The sequence below is a fragment of the Gossypium raimondii genome, chromosome 5 (genome assembly GCF_025698545.1).
Source record: "Gossypium raimondii isolate GPD5lz chromosome 5, ASM2569854v1, whole genome shotgun sequence".
In the NCBI taxonomy this organism is placed as follows: Eukaryota; Viridiplantae; Streptophyta; class Magnoliopsida; order Malvales; family Malvaceae; genus Gossypium; species Gossypium raimondii.
The window spans coordinates 31,153,483-31,171,227 of NC_068569.1; the positions used below are offsets into that span (position 1 = coordinate 31,153,483).

Sequence of the window (17,745 nt, forward strand, 5' to 3'; positions counted from 1 at the left end):
AGCATGAGCTTCTCTGCATGAGCTTCTTGAAGACTCTTTTGAACTTGATATGTGTTTAGAAGTCCTAGAAGACTTTGTTGATGCCCCAAGATGCATCGTATCACCTTCTTGCTAATTCAGGGAGGACAAGGCCACCGCATGCCCCACTTTTGATCAAAATTTGAATTGCCCATTCCTGGGTTTTCAATTCAAAACCCCTTTGGTCTCAAGGCGCCCTTTGTGGGTTTTCACCTTGGCCTCTCCTTTTTTTCATTTTCTTTTCTTTTTCTTCTTTTCTTTTTTATTTTTTTCATTTTTTTCATTTTTTCTTTTCTTTCTTTTTCTTTTTCTTCTCCTTTTTTTGAAAATTCTTTGATTGAATTCGAACTCGTAGGATCAGGTAAATCCTTGTTATTCGAACTCGTAGGATCATGTAAATCCTTACTATCCTTTCTGGTTAAAATTAACGCTTCTCTAGATAAAGCCTTCTACATAAGGTCTTTTCAGTTTGACATCTTCTTTCTTCTAAAGTCCTTTTTGTATGGGGAGGATTTTCTTCGATGTTAGGTCCCCTTCATGGAACTCTCTAAGGTGAACCTTCATTGGTGAGCTCACGTCTCTTTTTTTGGTGCATTTGACTAAGACAGATAACTTTGAACATTTTTCTTCAATCAGGATCTGATCCAACACTCGGAGGGAAGGAATCTTGACCTCAATGAGCAAAACTGCGATAAGCCAATGCGTTACCCCGGTAGTAGTTTTTCCTCTCTTGTTTGTTTTTTTTGCTCCCACTACACCGTGCATTTTAGGGCAAAACGTGTTAACCTTGAACAGACTGCAAACTTCTGACATCGTGCCGTTGTTTAATTTTAGTGCATTGTCAGATATGCTCCTTTTTGGTATTTCATACTGACATATGATTTTTCAAGAATTCACAGACTGTTGACTTTACGACATTGGCATATGAAGCAGCTTCTGTCTACTTAGTGAGGTAATTGATGACCATAAAGATAACCGTCAAAAACCTTAGGTGAGATCGACCTTATGACATCTGTGCCCCACATAGAGAAAGGTAATGGCTTCCATTGATTATGTGTAAAGTAGGATCTTATTCTCCCGTCCTTAACAAATCAGGAGATAAGCTACAGTCTCAGTTATCTCTAAAGTTTTGAAGTTTAATCTAGGCACATATCCTGCTCAAAAGGAAGTTCTGAGTCAATAGCAGTGTCGCTCATATCATTGATATCTGGAGACCTGTTATAGGAAGAAAGTAGATCCAAAGAATAAAAGAATCTAAGAATATTTATTTGTATAGTATGATTATGAATGAAATGGAAATAATAAAAGAATGTTTGCTCAAAGTGAGAAACAAATATGCATTTTATTGAAATAAAGATGTTGGCATAAGCCTGTCTCACAAAAGGATTCTTATTGCCCCTAGGCTTAGTGCAATAAGCGTATTTTGGACATTACTCTGAATTAGCTCTAAAAAGTATAGGGATCTCCTCCACGCTCCCATTGTTCAAAATACTCCCAAGTGTGTAAGGGCAAATGCTTGATTCTTCCTCGGGTCACTCTTCGGGTACTGTATTAATACTTTGATAACCGACGATTACGACCTTCGGTTGGCCCACAGTGATCGATTTTGAATACCCTTTTTCATACAAGCTCAGGTTGCTCACTTCATTTTCTTTGATATTTGGGGGTTGATCTTTTAACAACTTCCCCCGCATCTATCTTCCCACTTCTTATGGCATTTTCAATCATCTCACCAGACATTATCATATCTGATAAGCTCATGGTAGTGCTTCCCAACATGTGGTTAATGAATGGAGCTTTCAGTGTGTTGATGAAAAGCACCGTGGTTTCTTTTTCTAGAAGAGGTGGTTGGACTTATGTCGCTACCTTTCTCCATCTTTGGGTGTATTGCCTGAAGCTCTCACTTTGCTTCTTTTCCATGTTCTGTAGTGTAGTTCTATCTGGTGCCATGTCTGTCACGTGACCATATTGCTTCATGAAAGCTTATGCCAAGTCCTTCCATAAGTGGATATTGGCACGGCTCAACTGGTTGTACCATTTGGCAGCCGATCCAATCAGACTATCTTGGAAGCAATGAATTAACAGTTGACCATTATCAATGTATCCTATCATTCTTCGATAGAACATCGTGATGTGAGCTTCAGGACAACTAGTCCCATTATATTTTTCGAATTATGGAGCTTTGAATTTTGGTGGGAGTACTAGATTTGGGACTAAACTTAGATCCTTGGCATCGATCCCGCAAGGGTAATCAACATTCTCCATTGCTTTGATTTTTACTTCCAACCACCTATACCAATCTTCAAGTTGTTTTGGCAGTTCTACCCTTGCTTTTTCTATTTCTGCCATTTCATCTAAATCAGAAACTGTTAGATTGGTTGGATCACTCATTGGATTGGAACCTGAGCCTATCGGGAAGTTCATCGGTGCTGAGGCGCCGACTTGACATTGGGGTCTAATATGATCACGTGCTCCATGTGGACACATATCCGGTCGTGTTTGGGTGTTCGCTGGGGCAAAAATAAGGCCCTCCTGATCAACTCCCTAATTGATTACAGGGCTCTTTCCTTTATCAGCCAATAATTGTGCCAGTTGGCTCATAATTCTTTGGGATTCCAGTGCGTCTTGTTGGATCTTTTCTAGTTGTTCTTGCATCTAGGCTTGCATCTGTTCTTGCAATTGCTCTAATCTCTCCAACCTTTGGTCCATTTCTCTAGTCTTTGCTTGGATATCGTAAGGGTATTTGGTTGGTTGGTTTTCCAGGTTAGCTGAAATAAATTTACTCGTTTAGACTCTTTCAATGGATTTTAATGCATGTAATGCAAATGCATGAAATGAATGTCTAAAGAGACGTTAATTCCGATTCAATTACATTTAGGAAACTTTTCTAGAAAGCAAATTCCCTCACATAAAACGGATACATGTACGGCCTCACCCTCATATTCCAAGAAACAACATCGGTCTTTTTCTTCATTTGCATGTTTGAGGTAATCTCGCCAATAGATGCCATTGCTAGCTCATTCTCTTGATCTTGGTCGTGATCCATCATCTGCCCATCTTCAATAGGCTCGTCAGCTTGTCGAAGGCTTTTAGACAATCATCTCAAACCCTTAGGCCACGAAGTAAAGATCACGAACTCTTCTATCGCCCTTCATGTGTTTCTCAGAATATATTTGGGAAGTCGTATTGTTTTCCACTTTATCCAGGAATTCGTATTCCATGACAAGCTTTCTAATTTAGTAATCAGACTTAAATCAATATCTCTTTCCTAAGATGCAGATGCGATGCAATCATAATCAAAGCACAATAAGAGGGGTTAGTACAAACATAAACAAGGAAAACAGAAAGTACCTAATCGGGTGATTACTAGGGGTTTGGAGTGGCTCTATCTAGGCTCAGTTCCTAAGTCCACTATATGAGGTTTGGCTCTAAAGATAAGGTACCCGAACCAGCAGATTCCTCAATTTTCTCCCATTATAGGCTCATACAGACCGAGTTCGTTTCAGGGGAATACATTTCCCTATGGCTACACGGAGATAAAAATCTCACGAAGACATAGGTACGGATGTATCCCGAAAGTGATTCACTATCCTGGACGGAGGTGAAAACCTCACGAAGGACTAGTTTCTCACTCCCACTTAAAGGACAACACTAAACAGTATCATGCAAAATGATGCCAAAATATACAAATCAATTTACAATAATCATGCAAACAAGCGCAAAGAAAAGATTGTAATTTTTCAAATCAAATTTTCAGTTTTCGACAATAAGACAGAAACAATCAATTTTACGGCCTGACTCTCTAAAAGCGTCCCCAGTGGAGTCGCCAAGCTGTTGACACCATTTTTGATTGAAAACGGGGTCGACTTGGGTTTTGAAAAATAAAAACGAAAATGGGAGTCGCCACCAATCTTTTTTGATAAGGTGTGATCGGGCCACCTTAAAAAATGGTTGTTTTAATAAAAATTTTGATTTTATCAAAACGATGATTTTGGTCCACGAAAATCGAAAAGCGGTTTCGAGTCGATTACGTCACGAGGAAGGATTAGCACCTCGTAAAGCCCAAAATTGGTACCTAGTTGATTAATTAATGTCTTGATGTCAAAAATTGAGAACTTAAAAGAATTTTAGAATACGATCCTTATTTTGAAAGAAAATTTATAAAAATCAAGCCGCTCATTAAGACTTTTTCATTTCAGAAAGAGAAAATGTCACACCCAATGCGTTAGGGTACGGTATCTTACCCCTTCAGAAATGAGCAAGTCTAAACTCGCATAAAAAGTTTATAAGAGTGTTTGATGGTTTAGGTCATATGAATAAAAATTGCAACCCAATACGTTAAGGTACAATTTCTTCAAACGTTAAACATTGAATATTGCATTTTATTTTGAAAAAAAAAATTCTCGTCTCGAGAAATCAACGTATCATGTCCAATTCATTAGGACACGACGTATTGGATTCTCGGTAATGAGTTTTTTTTATTTATGTCTCTTTTATAAAGGAATAATCTCGATTATTTTTTATTCAACCAAGAAAATCAGAACCCAATACGTTAGGGCTCGATACTCTCGAAAATCTCAAATATCGAGTGTTATTTTTATCTTGAAATTTTCCATTTTTTGGATAAATTCGAGTAAATGAATGTAAAATGATAATAATGATGACAATGCGAAAAAAATAATACGAGCAAAATAATAAAAGATAAATAAATAAGATGGCAAATATATAATAAAAAGAAATCAACAAATAAAAGTAAATAAACAAATAAAAATTAAAGCACTTAAGTAAATAATAATAATGAGCATGTAAATAAATAAATAAATTAACACCAAATGAAACAATAATAATGAATAAAATCATATATATAAAAAATAGGTATGTATGCTAGAATTATAAAGTATAGAAATATACGTGTGTATAAAAGAGTATGTATGTTTATAAAACTATATGAAAATGTAAAGCATATAGGTACATGTATATATTTATAAAAAGATGTATATAGATATATAGATTCAAATTGTAAAATATGAAAACATAAAGATAAATATATACATATACATATATATGATAAAATTTATAATTTTAAAGGTATAAATAAGCAATAACAGCAATAATAATTAATAATAGTATAACACCAAGTTTGTTACTTAATAGGAAAATAAACAAAATGCAAAAGGACTAAAATAAAACTTAAGACAAGATTCGGGGTCTAAATCTGTAAATAAATGAAAAAGGAAGGACCATATTGAATGCCCGAATAACAAGGAGGGACTGGAAGGGAAATTTTCCCTTCTCCTCCAAAACGCACAACTTCAAAGGACCAAATTTAAACAAAGCCGAAATTATAGGGCCAAATTTAAAAACACAATAAAAATAAAAAGGACTGAAATAGAACCAGCAAAATATGCAGGAGGACTGCGGGCATAAATAACCCAACAAATGAAAACACGCGGATTCTCCTCGTAATGGGTTGGGTCGCCCGCGGGTTACGCAAAGCGACGCCGTTTTGGCACTAAAACACTCAGACGAAATGACGTCGTTTCGTTCTGTCCATTTAAAACAATTTTTTTCTTCTAAAATTTCATTCTTTCAGCCTTTTTAACAAAAAATTTCAGAGAAACAAAAAGAAAAAAAACTCAGCCACCCCCTTTTCTTGGCCGAACGGGCCACCACCGGCTCCACCACGCGCGGTGGTCAGAGGCACCGAACGGTCGCCTTTGTACCCCGTTCTCGACCCCCACTTAAGATCTACCCTTTTAACCCCGAAAAGTCAAAAAAGGAGGGGTTTTTCATACCCCTTTCAGTCCGATTCCAACGCCAAAAATAGTCTCCGGCAACGAGCTTTCAAGACAGGTGAATATCCTTTTTTCTTTTCCCTTTCGTTTTGTTTTTTTTATTTCAAAGAATAGTAACAAATAAACAAAAAAAAAATAGAAAGTAGAAACAAAATAACAAGAACAACGAAAAAAAGAACTTTGGAATCAACCTCTTTGCTTTTTCTTTAATCTGCTTTTCTTTGTTTTTTATTCACTTTTTTGTAAAAAAAGGAAGAAGAAAATTACAAGACTGGTATCCAGGCTTTTTATAGCCAAATAGATACAACATTTTTCTATTGTTTTTTTCATTTTTTCTGCTATCTATATTGCTCCTGTTTTGCTTGCTTTGTTTGCATATGACTGTGGCAAGTGGGCGGCGACAGAGGAAGTGATGGGATGGGGTAGCCTGCAAACGGCGTCGGCGCTGGGTGTCAGAAAGGCTAGGGTTTCAGACTGAAACCCTAGTTTGACTCTTGGCACTTGGGCTTGGGTCTGTTAGGTTGTTTTGCAATTGGGCTTGGTTGTTTGTTTAATTTTGTAATTGACCCGGGCGAAATTGGGCCTCTACAATATGTATATATATTTAAAGATATTGTAAAGAAGTATACGTGTAATGTATGTATAGAAAATAATGTTCATTGCAAAACTCTTATTGAAAAATGAAAAGCTAAGTGTAACCATCTTCAAATCCTTCCAATTTAGGCATCAGCCAGTAAAATGATTTGTTGACAAGTATAATCTAAAGGCCCTTTGATCTTCATCAACAAATAGTTGCCATAAGAAATTTAAGAAAAATAAACTAAAAGTGAACCAAACCTGCAGGAACCTCCCACATAGATGCTTCTGAATGATAAATATATAACAAAATTTGGGTAAATGATAAAATACAATTTTATCAGCTTCAGTCCATCATAAATTTTCATAGTGAATGACCAGTATTTTAAATTACTCATTTCTAAGATCTCTATATATTGCGTTTCCCACTTGAAGTTTTCTGCACTAAAACATCAAAACAGAAGTGACTTAAAGAAGATAAAAATGAAGAAGCAAGTAATTTGTTCGACTATCTTCCCTCTCCTTTGCATTCTTCTTCTTTTTCTTAGTGTTGAAGCACAGACGTGCAGCCCTAGTGGCAAGATCAAAGGGAAAACCCCTCCACCAGGGCAATGCAACCAGGAAAATGATTCTGATTGTTGCAAGGATGGCAAGTGGTACACGACATACAAATGTTCACCCCCTGTATCAAGCCAAACGAAAGCAACACTGACGCTTAACAGCTTTGAGCCAGATGGAGACGGTGGTGCACCATCTGAATGTGACAACCAGTACCACTCCGATGATGACCCTGTGGTGTGGCACTTTCTACAGGGTGGTATAACAACGGGAAGAGGTGTTTGAATTATATCAACATCCATGGCAATGGAGAATCTGTGAGGGCTAAAGTTGTGGATGAATGCGATTCTACTATGGGATGCGATTCGGACCATGATTATCAGCCCCCTTGCCCTAACAACATTGTTGATGCGTCGAAAGCAGTTTGGAAGGATCTTGGAGTGCCTGAGAGCGACTGGGGCGTGATGGATATCTACTGCTCTGGTACTGATTAATCACTTGATCCATATTTATATTTATAATGGATGTACTAGAGTAAAGATTTCTTGTGCATCTTAGTTAACATTTATGTTACTATTAATGTAAAATTTATGTATATATTATGTATTTTGAGCTGTAAACTATGTTTTAAATCTTCATTATCTGCTCTATCCTTACTTCTTAATTGCAGAAATTCTTTGTTGATTCTCGAAATCAGATGAGTGTTGGATTTGGTACGCATTCGATAGGGGTATAAACAAGGCACTTGTGCTCGCATGTTATTCGAAAGAAATTCGAAATCGTTTCAAGCGTGCGCAGCTTGTGTTATCAAGTGAGCCATGTTTGAGTACCTTATTACTTGATTTGAGCAGCTCACGAGCTTGATCGAGTTTTTTTTATTAATAATACATTTTTAATATTTTTAATATTAGATTACTACGTCGTATACGAAACGGGTTCAAATTTAAGCTCGAATATGTAAATACTTTTTCTAACCAAGCTTAAATATATAGTTTGATTTTACCACGAGCCGAGTTGGAGCGTCTAGAATAATATTCGACCAAATTGGAGCCATATTTCAAGCAATGAATTTTGAGTAGAGCTCCAGCACGAATAATCTCAACAACCAGGGAGCTTATATCCATAAATCAAATGGCATATGGGTATAAAGTTCATTGTCTTTTTAACTGTTACTCTTCCATGTTTTCATAGGTCATGACTTGCGGGTAATATTCATCAATCTTCTCATCCTACGAGAACTAGGTAACATGTTTCTGGTAAGAACTAACACTGCTAGTTCATGGTTGCCTTAATTTATCAAAAAAAATTTTAGGTGTATATTATGGGTTTGTATTTGGTACATTGGCGAAATATTTTTTTTATTCAACTTAGGGAGGAAGAGATACAATTAGACTTAAGAAAAATTTTCAGATAGTCACATTGAAGGAATTATTTTGATACCCTAAAATTTTACATTTTATTGAATTTAGTCCTTAAACTTAGGATAGTTATAACTTTCAATTCCTAGCTTTAGATTAAAATATAATTTCAAATATTCTCACCAGGGACCTTAAAATTTCTATTTCTAAAATAGTTTCATAACAAGTTTTATATTTATTGAATTTGGTTCCTAATGTAATAAAGTTAACAATAAGATAACTTTACAATCTAGTCCTTCCATATTCTCAGCTTAAAATTTATCAATTTCAAGCCTAATTTTTCAAGAAATCAACAATGGAAACTTTTTAAAACTTTAACAATCTTATAAAATGGTACTTGGCCTAGCTAAATCAAGCTCCCATGACCTTAATTTCATAAATAAATACAAGAAAATAACTTAAATTTAACTTAGAATTTAAGGTGGAATGCCATAGAAGTTCTCCTAGGTTTTTCTTCTCTTTGGACGGTGAAAAAGAAGGTTGAAGATGAAAAATGTTATTTTTTTCTCATTAGTTTAGCTTATGTAAGTAGATTAGGACTTAATTAACTAAGTTTAGTAACTTAATCATGGTTTAATTGACTTAATCAATTCATTAACCAAACTTAGTGGAAGATATCATCACCATCCACTAACAACCATAGGAAAATGGCTTATTTACCATTTTAAGCCTTTGATTAATTTCTATATAAGTTCCTAAGCCTTTGGCCAATTAAAACTCTATAGCAATTAGACTTTTACAAATTAATCCTTAATTCTTAATTAGCTATAAGTACACAAAATTACTGAAATATTTCCTAATATATTTTTATATTGTCATTGTAAATATTAATATTTAATAATTAGAAACTCAATTGATGAAAATAGGGTTTTGAAACTGTATTTTCCAGTACCAGTGAAAATTATGTAATTACACCATGGAAATCGTTGGGTTTTTTTTATTGAAAGAGTTTTTTGTTTTAAATTTGATGTGTATTGAAATAGTCAAGATACGGGACTGAGTATTTTTTGAGGGGCGATTGGAGTAAATTAATTACAACCATTTGGTGCTCGTTATGACCTTAAGCAACGACGTCGCCACCTGGATTTTTCCCTATTTCTCGTCCTGACATTAGAGGTTCATTGTCGTGACATGATTCACTATTTTCAAAAGGACCATTTTGAAACAAGTTCAAAAGACCTATATTAACTTGTATAATCTCAATCACAACCAAACAATACATTTACAACAGCATATGAGACAAAATATACCAAACTGATACTTCAGAATGACATTAAACGAATAAGTTCCAAGTTTGACCATTTTTTATACAAATTCGATTTAAACCATAGGAACATGCCATTTAGAATCAAAAGGGTACTTCACAAACTTTTTTGAGTTAGAAATGGTAGTCTAGATGCTAGCTTCAATTCCTGGGACTTTGAGAATTACCTAAACCTGCGTAAGGGAAAAACAAATCATACGTGAGCAATAGGCTCAGTGGTACATTTATTATTCAAAGCATATAACATAAGCATTAGCAATACATTTCAATACTATACATGTATATCTATATGCAAATAAAATACTACTAATTTACATTTTTGGTTACCATACTTAACATCATCAGTATTTGTACTTAAATATGCATATAACCAAATGTTATTTCATCCCATCCGATTTCAACATTAAGCATTCAAAATAAAAATTTTCCACATATCACATATAATTTATGATACATAATTCTGTTCCTAATATCACATTATTCACTAGTTTCTATAGTCTATTGATCCATTTGAATCCATTTCAGCCCCTAAGGCTTGATTTCATTTATATATATAATCAATTATGTGATTTCAACATTTCTTTCACATTTAATTACAAATCATTCAAGTAGTATCATTTTATACATATTCACATCATTCACCAAGTTACATTCAAAGATGTGTAAATTGTTTAACCGGTGCTCTCCATTTGTAAAGAGAGGTACAAGAGTTCCGGTTGAATAAGTCTTGATTAAATAATATTATTTTCATAGAAAATAAAAACCTACTCTAACTAGAGTGAGGGGCCAGTGGCAAACCCTTTTTTTTAATAGTGTTGTCGCCCCACACATGTTACGTGAGGGCTAGATTGGGCCTATCATGTATTGGGTCCAATTATATGTGTTTTCTAAACTTTTAATGCAACACTTATAATTTTATCGAACCTAATATTTAATCAAAATAAATTTTATATAATCAATTAATTAAATTAACTAAATTAATTTCTCAATTAAATATTTTTCTAAACCCAATTTTAATTTCGTTAAAGTCATAGCGACTTTACCGTAATAGAATCTACGATATTTAATTTCCTTAAACAACAAATTTATAATGACTAATTAATTTAATTCAATCTTAAAACTTCAATTATTTAATTATAATTAATTAAATAATAATTCGAAGAACCTTAATTTAATTGTCAAGTCATTTATGTGTTTAGCGAGAAAACACATTCATTGTAGATAGTGATACGTGCAATCTGTTTCTCTTACTTCACCGTTTTCATTCATTTTCCTTTTATTGGTATACATGCAATTCATTTCTAGTTATCTCGAGTTAGAAGAGGGACCGATTAGACATACATAATAAAGGCTCAAATAATTCATCTCTGTAAACGTGTCAGACAGATACTTTATGGTGTGTAGGGTTGGTTGGGCATTAAACGCCTTTAATGGTGTGTTGGGATAGTCGGAGATGGTGTGTAGCAGATGGGGGTAGGAAAAACTGCATATGTATCTGATATGTTCTATACCTGAAACTAGAATTGCTTCTGTTATCTAACTGAATCTTAGGATTTGAGAATTATCTTATAAATCTACTTTAATTTCCTTGTGTCGCACATTGGCCCATTTTATCTCTAAATTCATGCTTTTGGCCCTTAATTTTACTTTTGCCTCAAATTTAGTCCCTATGAGATAAAAGATCATAAATAGCTCAAATAAGCAGGATCATACTCAGAATAAATATATAATTAATAAATAAAAATACGTTATTCTAGAGTGTTATCAATAAAGGCAATATTCGGTATTTAGAAATTTTGGGAAATTAAACCCTAACTTATTGGGTTTTGATTTTTCATTTGACCCAAATAACCAGATATCCTTCTCAAAATGCATAAGTTTTAAAGAGTTAAAAGATAAACTTAATTTTGAAAATTAAAAATGTTGCGCCCTAACTCACTAGGTTTGGCATTTTATTTCTTTGAAATAAGAGTGTCTTATCATGTAATTCAATTTATTCAAAGTTAAAAAGACTGTATTTTGAAATCATTTCAAATTTTTGACACTAAGAAATTAAACAATCAATTCAGTACCAATATTGGGCGTTACGGGGGTGCTAACCCGTCCTCGTGCGTAACTGACTCCCGAACCTATTTTCTTATATATTTAAAGATATTGTAAAGAATTATACGTGTAACGTATGTATAGAAAATAATTTTCATTGCAAAGCTCTTATGGAAAATGAAAAGCTAAGTGTAACCATCTTCAAATCCATCCAATTTAGGCATCAGCCAGTAAAATGATTTGCTGACAAGTACAATCTAAAGCCCTTTTGATCTTCATCAACAAATAGCTGCCATAAGAAATTTAAGAAAAATAAACTAAAAGTGAACCAAACCTGCAGGAACCTCCCACATAGATGCTTCTGAATGATAAATATATTACAAAATTTGGGTAAATGATAAAATACAATTTTATCAGCTTCGGTCCATCATAAATTTTCATAGTGAAAGACCAATATTTTAAATTACTCATTGCTAAGATCTCTATATATTGCTTTTACCACTTGAAGTTTTCTGCACTAAAACTTCAAAACAGAAGTGACTTAAAGAAGATAAAAATGAAGAAGCAAGTAATTTGTTTATAAATGTGGTTTTCCTAATACCGACAATGTAACTCACTGGACTTGGTCTGGACGTTTAGCGGGTTTAGGGTATTACATGTAGTGCTGGAGTTTTAATCCAATTTAAAAATTGGAATGTATGACCGAGTATACGTCAGGCATGCTAACATTGATATTTCTCGTGCTGCCATTTGCAAGTACTATGACGTACCGTGCTATGAAAGAGACGACCGATTGTCTCTAGACTTGAATAATTTCACAAATGTTGACACGGATGCCATTCTTAGAGAATTTCATCCTACTAAAAAGCCTTAAAATAAAAAATGGTCCCCAAACTGTAGCGCTTTTTCAATATATGTACTTCAAACTTTTCCTGTTTTGTCAGAAGTTCTACTTGAACTTTCATTATGTTAACATTATTGGTCCTTCCGTGGATTGTCGTTTGAAATAATTGTCTAAGTCAACCAGAGCCTGACACGTAATCAAAAACTAATTCGAGTATGTTTTAGTATGCAAATTGTTTTACAAAAAAAAATATTTTATTTTTATTTAAGGTTTTAAAATGATTTAATTTTAATTTTAAAGACAACATATTTTAATGTTTATACTACAAGATTGTATACTATTATAAATTAAATTTTTATATGAAATAAATTATATAATATATTATACAACTAAAAGTTGAATTGGGTTTCGGTCCAAAATTATTGAGTTAAATTTTTTACCCAAATCTAATTTTGGTGCTTAATATTTTTATATGCACATTCCGGACCAAATTTCAAATTTTGGTCTGCCAATTAAAACAATATTATATGCTGCTGCTTTAACTACGAAAGTTACTTTGTCAAGGTTTATATACTTATCGCTCCTCCTTTGGCTCTTTCACCTTAGTTCTTTCCTGTGAACGGAATTTGAGACAGAAATTCTATCACTACTATTGGGACCGGATATTAGGAATATGATTTTTATATGTATATATATTTAAAGATATTGTAAAGAAGTATACGTGTAATGTATGTATAGAAAACAATTTTTATTGCAAAACTTTTATGGAAAATGAAAAGCTAAGTGTAACCATCTTCAAATCCATCCAATTTAGGCATCAGCCAGTAAAATGATTTGTTGACAAGTATAATCTAAAGCCCCTTTGATCTTCATCAACAAATAGCTACCATAAGAAATTTAAGAAAAATAAACTAAAAGTGAACCAAACCTGCAGGAACCTCCCACATAGATGCTTCTGAATGATAAATATATTACAAAATTTGGGTAAATGATAAAATACAATTTTATCAGCTTCAGTCCATCATAAATTTTCATATGAAAGACCAATATTTTAAATTACTCATTGCTAAGATCTCTATATATTGCTTTTCTCACTTGAAGATTTCTGCACTAAAACATCAAAACAGAAGTGACTTAAAGAAGATAAAAATGAAGAAGCAAGTAATTTGTTCGACTGTCTTCCCTCTCCTTTGCATTCTTCTTCTTTTCTTAGTGTTGAAGCACAGACGTGCAGCCCTAGTGGCAAGATCAAAGGGAAAACCCCTCCACCAGGGCAATGCAACCAGGAAAATGATTCTGATTGTTGCAAGGATGGCAAGTGGTACACGACATACAAATGTTCACCCCCTGTATCAAGCCAAACGAAAGCAACACTGACGCTTAACAGCTTTGAGCCAGATGGAGACGGTGGTGCACCATCTGAATGTGACAACCAGTACCACTCCGATGATGACCCTGTGGTGGCACTTTCTACAGGGTGGTATAACAACGGAAAGAGGTGTTTGAATTATATCAACATCCATGGCAATGGAAAATCTGTGAGGGCTAAAGTTGTGGATGAATGCGATTCTACTATGGGATGCGATTCGGACCATGATTATCAGCCCCTTGCCCTAACAACATTGTTGATGCCTCGAAAGCAGTTTGAAGGCTCTTGGAGTGCCCGAGAGCGATCAAGGGATGGATATCTACTGTCTGATACGATCGATTAATCACTTGATCCATATTTATATTTATAATGTATGTACTAGAGTAAAGATTTCTTGTGCGTCTTAGTTAACATTTATGTTACTATTAATGTAAAATTTATGTATATATTATGTATTTTGAGCCGTAAACTATGTTTTAAATCTTCATTATCTGCTCTATCCTTACTTCTTAATTGGAGAAATTCTTAGTTGATTCTCAAATCAGATGAGTGTTGGATTTGGTACGCGTTCGATAGGGGTATAAACAAGGCACTTGTGCTCGCATGTTATTCGAAAGAAATTCGAAATCGTTTCAAGCGTGCGCAGCTTGAGTTATCAAGTGAGCCATGTTTGAGTACCTTATTACTTGATTTGAGCAGCTTGCAAGCTTGATCGAGTTTTTTTATTATTAATAATAAATTTTCAATATTTTTAATATTAGATTACTATGTTGTATACGAAACGGGTTCAAATTTAAGCTCGAATATGTAAATACTTTTTCTAACCAAGCTTAAATATATAGTTTGATTTTACCACGAGCCGAGTTGGAGTGTCTAGAATAATATTCGACCAAATTGGGCTATTTCAAGCTATGAATTTTGAGTAGAGCTCCAGCATGAATAATCTCAACAACCAGGGAGCTTATATCCATAAATCAAATGGCATATGGGTATAAAGTTCATTGTCTTTTTAACTGTTACTCTTCCATGTTTTCATAGGTCATGACTTGCTGGTAATATTCATCAATCTTCTCATCCTACGAGAACTAGGTAACATGTTTCTGGTAAGAACTAACACTGCTAGTTCATGGTTGCCTTAATTTATCAAAAAAAAAATTTAGGTGTATATTATGGGTTAGTATTTGGTACATTGGCGAAATATTTTTTTATTCCACAAGCAACCTTAAAAATTGTTATGTGTTTTTTTTAAATGTTTTTAAAATATTTTATTATATTCTTGTAGGACATTTGTCAACCCCTAACTTTACTGGTGGAGTCTAAAAACTCTAGTCATGAGTGTATCAAATATTTCCCTCCTATTTTTCCACAACTTTTCCAAATTTAGTAAATAAACATCTAATAAATACATTCCATAAAACATATATACATTTTAATGTCAACCTAAAAGGTAATAGAAAAATACAAATATAATCAATATCCAAAGTCCACTTTTATTCCTTCCATTTTATGCATGTATGCAAGCCTATAAATAGCATTAATGCTGAAACAACACAAAGAATTATAAATCAAATAATTGGAAGTTTAAGGTTTTTTAACCTGTTTTTTCCTATTTTAAATTTTTTAATCGTATTTCACATCATTTGTTATAACATCATATTTTTCTCTGATTTTTTACATTAAGATTATGGAAGGGAATCATTCATTAATGATTTGAAGAATGAATTCAATGAGAGTGTAATCAAACAGTTGCAGTGCGAGACTGAGATTTTTTTACCAGAAACGATTTATTACATTCAGTAGGATAGTAATTCTCTCTTAATAGAAGCCGACGGAATTGTTATTCTCAGAAAATAGAATTTATACTTAGAAAATAAATTCTCACTATTTTTTACGGACTAATAAAATTGAAAACTTACATGAACTGTTGTGTTTATAGCTCTACCAAAGTCATCTATCTATAGGAGAGACGGAGAATCTTGATTGAATTAGTAGAAAACAAATAATATTTATTTAATAGAAAAACTAATATATTTATTTAATAAAATTTCAAACACCAAATATAATTTTTAGAGATATTTCAAAGAAGTACGTGTTGAAATATGTATAGAATATAATTTTGTATGCCAAAATTATATGAAAATGAAAAGCACAATGTAACCATCTTCAAATCCCTCCAATTTAGGCGTCAGCCAATAAAATGTTCTGTTGACAAGTATAATTAATATAAGGCCTCTTGTCTCCAAACCAACCCATTTCATCTTTATCAACAAATTGCTGCCATAATATATAAAAAATAAATAAGTGAATCCAACCTGCAGGAACCTCCCACAAAGATGCTTCTGAATGATAAATACATTACAAAACTTGGGTAAATGATAAAATACCATATTATCAGCTGTATCATAAGTCATCAATTTTAGCGGTCCACCATAATTTTTTAGCACTTCACAGTTTTGTCATGACTTTTCTTCCTATTTTGTATAGATCATGAAGAACAAACAAAGGAGATAATATACAAATGTTGAGGTTGAACTCTAAATAAACTAAAACGACCGATTAATCTACGGTCTCTTCTTTGCTTCTTTTGCGGCCAAATTTGGCATGTTCCAAAGAGTAAAATGAATTTTAAAACCTGATCATCAAGTCGTTGTAGTATAGTGGTGAGTATTCCCGCCTGTCACGCGGGTGACCCGGGTTCGATCCCCGGCAACGGCGTTTTAAGAAGACCTTTTGTTTTGTCAAACTTCAATTAACTTCAATGACGGGTGTCAATTAAGGAAGAAAATGAGAGAAATTTGATAGAAAAGATGAACGAAATTACTAAAAAGCCTTAACCTAAATAATGGTCTCCAAACTATAACGCTTTTCAATTTATCTACTTAAAACTTTTCTTTTTTCTCGAAGTACCATTTGAACTTTCATTATGTTAACACTATTGTTCCTTCCGTGAATTGCCGTTTAAAATAATTGTGCGAGTCAACCGAGCGACACGTAATCAAAAATAAATGTTTAAAACTCAGTTGTGAAATTTTGGGTTCAAAATGTTCAAAAACTTTTTGAATTATTCGATTTTTATGAAAACGATATTTTAATTTTCGTAAAGTGAAACCAAGACTTTGGCGCCGATTCAAGTAAGAAACTTCAAACTTTAGATACGCTTTAGATACTTTTACATTAGTTACTTTAGTAAAACTGTTTACCTCTAGAGACGGTAGCAAATCAAACATTCTCTAAACTCTAATAAAACTCTAGATTTGGGATTTTCATTAAACTTAAGCTAATTCATAAAATTCAAATTGTAGATAAGATAATGAGTACATAAGGTGCACGATGTCATGGTACTCATGCTTGAGGAGCACAAATAATTCCACTTTTGTACAAAACAAGATTCAAACTTGGAAACTAAGGGTAACCTAAGACCTTACCACTATACCAACACCCTCATTCTTGCTAACAATTAAACAAACATTACAGATAAACTAGTTATGACCAATGGATATAGGGATAAAAATAACAAAAATTTAAGTAGAAGGAAACATAAGCAAGATCTCAAACACACATCTAGAACACTTAGCCATTGAGCCAAACCGATTTACTTTACACAATAAACAATTCATATATTAAGAAACTTGGGGCGTTATAGTTTTTTTTTTTAAATTTTAAAGACAACATATTTTAATATTTATATTATAGTATTGTATAGTATTACAAATTTAATTTTTATATGATATATATTATATAATACACTACAGAACTAAAAATTGAGTTGAGTTTGACTCAGTTAGGCCAGTCTTACCTCTTCCATAATTTATATGAGTTAAATTTTTTACCCAAATCTAATTTTCGCGCTAAATATTTTT

The 17,745-nt window shown here is 33.2% G+C and overlaps 2 non-coding genes across 2 annotated transcripts; both read left to right on the forward strand.

Annotated features, from left to right (window-relative positions):
* The first annotated feature begins 5,594 nt into the window (after nucleotides 1-5,594).
* Nucleotides 5,595-14,164, forward strand: LOC105765900 (kiwellin). The gene is made up of 4 exons (XR_008195937.1): nucleotides 5,595-5,871; nucleotides 6,205-7,430; nucleotides 10,288-10,289; nucleotides 13,743-14,164. It is a non-coding gene; the product is annotated as a kiwellin (transcript).
* Nucleotides 14,165-16,528: 2,364 nt separating this feature from the next.
* TRNAD-GUC (transfer RNA aspartic acid (anticodon GUC)) lies at nucleotides 16,529-16,600 on the forward strand. Its single transcript has one exon. It is a non-coding gene; the product is annotated as a tRNA-Asp (tRNA).
* Nucleotides 16,601-17,745: the final 1,145 nt, after the last annotated feature.